Here is a 6,384-nt window from a genome sequence, read left to right as displayed (position 1 = left end):
AGGCGAAGGCAGGATGGTGCTGGCTGCTGCTGCTTCTCCTGGATGCACAGGACAGCCGGGTCTTGAAGGGAAGCCTCTCTGAATACCTGGAGGTTGAGAAAAGCACCGGTACTGAGATGGAGGAAAAGAAATGCCTTGAAATAGGAGAATGCCTTGAAATAGGAAAATGTGTTGAAATAGGAAAATGCATTGAAATAGGAAAATGCATTGATATAGGAAAATGCATTAAAATATAAGAACGTATTGAAGTAGGAAAATACACTGAAATAGAAAAATGGTTAAAATAGGACAATGCATTGAAATAGGAAAATGCACTGAAAGAGGCAGATGTACTGAATGAGAAATAAATGCATTGCACTGCATGCAAGGGGGTCTGGCTCCAGCTGCATTGCTGTCTGGTTTCAGAGCAGCAGCGCTGGGGCTGGAGCATTTTCTGTGCTTTAGGCTCTGGTCCCACAGCCTTTGCTCAGGCAAGCCCTCCCCACCAGGTAGATGCAGGCTGTGTTACAGAGCAAGGCGAACAGGGTTTGTGTGCATCCTACAGACTAAGGAGAAGTCACGCAAACACCCACAAGCACCAGTCGAGCATCCGAAGCTCACAGGTGCCAGCCACATCATGCCCCCTCCATCACTAGTTCCTGCAGGACCCCCAGTACCTCAACCTGTGAGCCCAGCACCGACTTGCTCACTCTTATGGAGAGTTGCTTGCTGACGCTGCCTCAGTGAGCCTCAGGAAATAACACGGAGGAATTCAGTTTTTTTCCTGGGATAGAGAAGATAAGGAGGATGTATAAAGGTGTCTTTAACTTCAGAGGTGTGCAATATTACATTCTCTTTCAGAGCCAACAGCGCAGCTGGCTACTCCCAACCTGAGCTTGATCGTGCAGATCAAAGGCCAGCGTTTACCATCAAACAGGATTAGGTCATTGCCTCATACAACTTGGAATAAACCCGAGCTCTGCTGGGATTTCTGTTTGATGGTAGAAACACATCTTGCTGATTTTCTAATCCCCCATGTCCTAACATCTTCAGATAAATGGATCTCCAGGCGTTCACTGCCAAGATGTCCTAAGGCAGGCATGTGGTGGTCAAAACACCGCAGCCCCCAGGTTCTCCAGTGGCTGGTGACTTTTCTGGGAAAAGCAGCTGTAAGCCAGGCTTAGCCTCTGGGCTGCGCCCCGCCCCCCCCCCCCCCCCCCCCCCCCCCGTACTTGCTCTAGGGGCTTTTCTGTTTCACCCGTATGAAGTCACAGGGCAGCCTGCAAGGGTTTGGAGGTTATTTTTGAGTTGTGTGGTGACACGAACCGTGTGACTTAAACTGTTTGGATGCTGCTAAGTCAGTTGTTAAACAAGAGTTTTAAATTAGAAACGAGATACATAATTACATTTACAGATCTGAATCTCCGCAGTAATTTTAATGGGCAGATGTCAGGCGTGGGAAGGACTGGTACGTGGCCGTGATGCATCTGGAAGCTGCAGAATGAATGAATCCTTATTTACCTTAGCACCATAGCAGGGAGAAGCTGTTTTCCTCACTGCTGCAAAAAGGTGATGCCCACATTAGTGCAGAGCAAGCTTTGTTAAGCTGGGGAGTGCAGTTTGCTTGACAGTGATATCTATTTATATGTACAGGAGGGTGAGGAGTGACATACCATGGGCTTCAATCAATGAACTAATAAATGAACTAATGAAGAAATAATACAGCTGAAATTAAAAACTGATTTATGCTGCTCCATTTGGCAGTGTGTGATGTTCCTTTGCACGAGGTCTGCAGCCGATTTTTCTGCTTATCTTCCCAAGATGGGGTAGGAAAGAGCTGCTGAGAGCAGGGCTCTCTGTAAAGCACCACGCCGGGCTCTGTTTAATGCTGGGTTGTATTTCACAGGGATGTATGTGGGTCTCAGCAGAGTCATAAAGGAAGGGTAGATCATATTTATCTCCATGTTTACTCACAGTTCATAAAACTGAACATTTCTGGAGGAGCCTAGTTGCCTCTGCCATCCCCGGTCCCTGGGTTCGCTGTGTGCGGCTGTACCCCCACAGCAGTGAACACATGCGTTTAGGAAAACCAGAGCCTACATATAAATGTACATATACATTTCTTCAAACATTTCTTTGTCAGCCACAGTCTTGTTACAAATCAGCTGAGCAGCTGGCTCTCTCCTTCCACCATCCTCCTGTGGTCATTCCCAAAGCTTCAGAGATACGAGCGGATGATGTGGTAAGAAGAAAAGCCACGGCTTTTGGCTTCTTGACTTAATTTACTTCTAACTCCTTCATTTGAGATGCTGGAGGACACTATTCCCTGCCTGCTCCTGCACAGCACAGCATAGCGGCCGTGCAGCCCACAGGAGCATCCCTCCCACCCTGCCGCCGAGGGAAGCCGGGATAAATCAACCTCCTTGTGCTGACGGGGCAATAAAACGGGAGTGTCGCCCAGCACTGTACAACAGCCTTTCAGCCAGGCACAATCAAAATCTCCAGGACCAAAATCCAGTTTTCTCCTCTTTCATTATCACCCTTTATTCCAAGATAATCTTGTGTGCCAGGATTAGATGAAAGAGACATTTGGCTGTTGCAGACCAGCTTTGCATGGGCTTTGGTGGAGCAGGGGGTATGTGCATGGAGTTAGAGCTTGGCGTGGTTCTGCAGCCTAAAAGCAAGCCAAGAGCCTGGGTTTGGGGGTGTACACATGAAAAAGTCTCTGCTGGCCCCGGGGAAGAGGGCTGGCAGATGCTTTGCCATGGCTTTGCATCTTCCTTCCTACTGGGACCTCAGCAAACAGCTTTCATAGCCTCATGGAGGATGTCCCTCTCCTGCTGCTCTGCTCCCTGCTTGCCCCAACAGCCCAGGGCCACATGGGGACGGGGCTTTCCGGAAAATTAACGGTTACACTGTCACCCATTGTACAACCCAGGATGACACCAGTGGGGATCGCAGCTGGGGCACATCCATCTCCTCCATTCATTAGGTGGGAGTCACAACTACTGATGAATGGGCAGCAGCTGGCCGAGGAGGGGGGAAAAAGGGAAAAAAAAAAAGATGCTCTGCTAAAAAGAATAATTTGTGACTTCATGCTGTTGCTGTTGGAGTGAAACAAGAGCTCGGCGGTGCTGCCTGCAGGGGTTTGTACCCATGTGGGCCCAGGAGGAGCTGCCAGGCTTGCTCTCCGGAAATGCTGCCAGCACTTTGCCCATCACAGATCACCCAGGTGCTTGCCCAGTCTGTGGAGCTGCTTTAAAAATATGCCTAGCAGCACCGGCCCTGGGGGCAAACACAGGGATCATGAAAACAGGGGGATGCTCCGAAGCTAGAGCACGTCAGTAAGTATGAAGATGAGGTTTGTGTGCCCCAAAATGGGGTGGTTTCTGGGCAGAGCAAGAGGTGGCACGAGGGGTTCATGGGGCTGGCTTGGCTCCCTCAGGTGCCCTCCAAACGCCTGCTGCATCTGCACTGACACGCTCCATGCAGGGCCAGCACGAATGTTTTATGTGTACAAGTGTTCAGGAAATACCATTGGGATTTTTTAAAAACATTTCTTTTGAAATGGACATTTTCTTGGAGATTCCCACCCTGCCTGTGCTTCTGGAGGGCACTGGCACAGGGAGGGAAAACATGCACCTCCCAGGATCCCACCCCTTACTGTTCCCATTCTGGTCAGAAATGTGCAACTGGACATTTTTCTCCTTCTTTAGTTGGAGCAAAATCGGTGTCTTACACCATCCTTCAGGAGAGGACCCCCTCCAGGCAGGCAGACCCTGGGCGGGCAGTGGCAGTGGGCCAGCAGTGAGGATGTGGGGACCATGGAAGACCCCCCCCCAACCTTATCTAGTCCCCAGGTTTCCAAAGCTGACTGTGCCAGCAAGTTCATCACTGGTTGATATGGGAAAGCCTGAGATAAATTATATTGTAATTGCTTTTTGGATGTAGCCTAGCAGTTAGAAACAGGACGAGCTGGTGCTTTGTGGCCATCTTGACCCCTCCATGCACCAAACTCATGACCTGCTTAAAACCATCAAAAGACATGAAATAAAATCATATTTGGATGTTGGAAGCATGTATAGCTCTGAACCGGTGACCTGGAGGTGTGGGGTTCTGCACAGCCCCCTCATCCACGCTCCCCCTCGTGCACCCGGGGAGGGAGGGGCTGGGTTTATGAAGTGCTATGAACAAGTCCCACGTTTCTCTAGCTGAGGGGCAGGTTTGGGGCTTGCTCCAGTTTCTCCCAGCCCTGCCGGAATGGGATTGGTGGGTTGCAGCTCTCCGCAGGGGCCGGGGCCGGGGGGATGCCCGCAGGGGGCTCTCGCCGCCGGGGAACATAAATCTCCCCGTCAGGTGTGGTGACATGTGAGAAATTGTACGCTCGCGGCAAAATCTATGGCTCTGGAAGGAAGTAATAAAGCATCAACTCTGGAAAGCACGGGGGCAGTGCTGCCGGAGGGGCTTTCAGGGGGTCCCTTAAATCCTTCTCCAATGGGCCACCCGACGGCACGGCCGTGGGGAGCAGAGCCACCCCTCCGGAGAGGAGCTCCGAGTTCTCCTTGGGGAGCTCAAGCTGCTGGCACTGGTCCCACCCTGTGACCCTCGCTGGTACCAGCCACAGCTGCTTATTTTCTTTTGGGTTTGTTGCAAGTCTGAACATTTCTGCTCGAGACTTGACCACTTATGAAACCATCAAATCCTTCTCTCTGTTTTCACCTGTACATCATTAGCATCTGCCTCTGCTCTGCATCCACGCTCTTAATACTTTCTTTCCACAGAGTACTTTTTCTCACAGTTGCAAAGAAGAAAGCACAGAATTTCTGAAGTTTTATGCTCACATTTTCATGTGGACCAGACAAATTCAGTTATCGCTGTGTATCCTGGGACGTGCATCCTGAGTCAGTTCCAACATCTCCTCTTCTGCCCAGATTTTCATGCCAGACTCACCTCCATAACACATTTCTGCAGCTTTTCCTCATAAGTGCCTATGTTATTTCAATGAGCAGTTATCTAACAACAAGCCATCGATATCTTCTGAAAGGGAGAATGGTTAACGTTGTATTTTTAGCTAAAGCATCGCGCCTCAGCTGTTGGACTCTAATAATTCACTGTTCTTACATGAGACACCACTGTCGTATGGGCATCAGAAACACCCCAGGGCTGAGCATCTTTGCGGTGTCCTACTTGTTCTGTTTAGCAAACAGGATGGAAAGACCGCGAGTAACCCCCGCATTGCCTGTTCCTTGGTCTCGGCAGGAATGCAGGGAGCTGCTGGGTTTGGGAGCCACAGCACCCGCTGCCCCCCAAAACGCCAGCCCCTGAGCCCAGGGGGCCAGGGGAAATGTTTTACTTGACTTCAGCACGGCTGGGGTCAGGACTCAGAGAGGGCAGCTCCCATGAAAGCCCTCCCTTTCATTTTATATACACATAGAGTACTCAAATCCCCAGATACTGTTTTAAATATTGGTATTCTTGAATCCTCTATATTTGTTTCTGTCAAGCACAACCATGTTAACGTCCCTCTCCCAACCTGCATTCAAAATACCAGTTTAGCACCAGTAAATTAGCTCCTTGCCATAGCATGCTATTGCACAATCTTAAAATGATTATATGGGTTCCTAAAATGAAAAGGTGATGATCCTCTGAAGATTTACATTCAGCACAGCGGAGTGTATGCGGCATCACCTTTAGAGGCTCCCCAAGCTGAAGGTCATTATCAATCGCTGTTTAATCAGCCAAGTCATGCACGCAGGCAAAGGTTAACTGAGCATGGACCCATCCGACTGCCTTTGTCAGCTCTAGACAATTTGTAGCCTAATAAAGCTGCTCTGATTGCACTTAACACCTGCTTTAAAATCCAGCCTCATTAATACTGTGCTAATGAAACAGAAATCTTCTAGCAAGGGCAGAGTCAAAGACGAGTGGGTTTGCCTTCAATCAGATGACCTAAATGCCGTTTACCCACCAGGCAAGATGTTTGCAAAGCCGCTCAGAAGATGCTTGGGAATAATTGCTTATGATATTTTAGTTTAATTTTAAAAGCAAACAATCAAACAGGTTGTTGTTCACCTGGAATGGCACAAAGGTGTATCAGTTGGGTGGGACGTGCTGTGTCTTTTTCCCGAAGGCTGCTCTGGTTCCAGCCCAGTGAACGCTAGCCATGCAGAGCAGAGCAGGTGTGAGGTAGTGCCAGACATCTGTTCCCTGCTCTTTGACAGGCATCCATCATTACATCAAACAATAACCAAGCAGAAAAAATTAGTATTAGAGTAAAATAGATACTTATAATCATCTCACTCCATCCCTGGAAGTGTTGAAGGTAAGGCTGGATGGAGCAACCTGGTCTAGTGGAAGGTGTCCCTGCCCATGGCAGGGGGATGGAACAAGATGTTCTTTAGGGTC

Source organism: Falco biarmicus, chromosome 8 (assembly GCF_023638135.1).
Source record: "Falco biarmicus isolate bFalBia1 chromosome 8, bFalBia1.pri, whole genome shotgun sequence".
Lineage (NCBI taxonomy): Eukaryota > Metazoa > Chordata > Aves > Falconiformes > Falconidae > Falco > Falco biarmicus.
Note: the sequence above shows the minus strand (reverse complement) of the source record.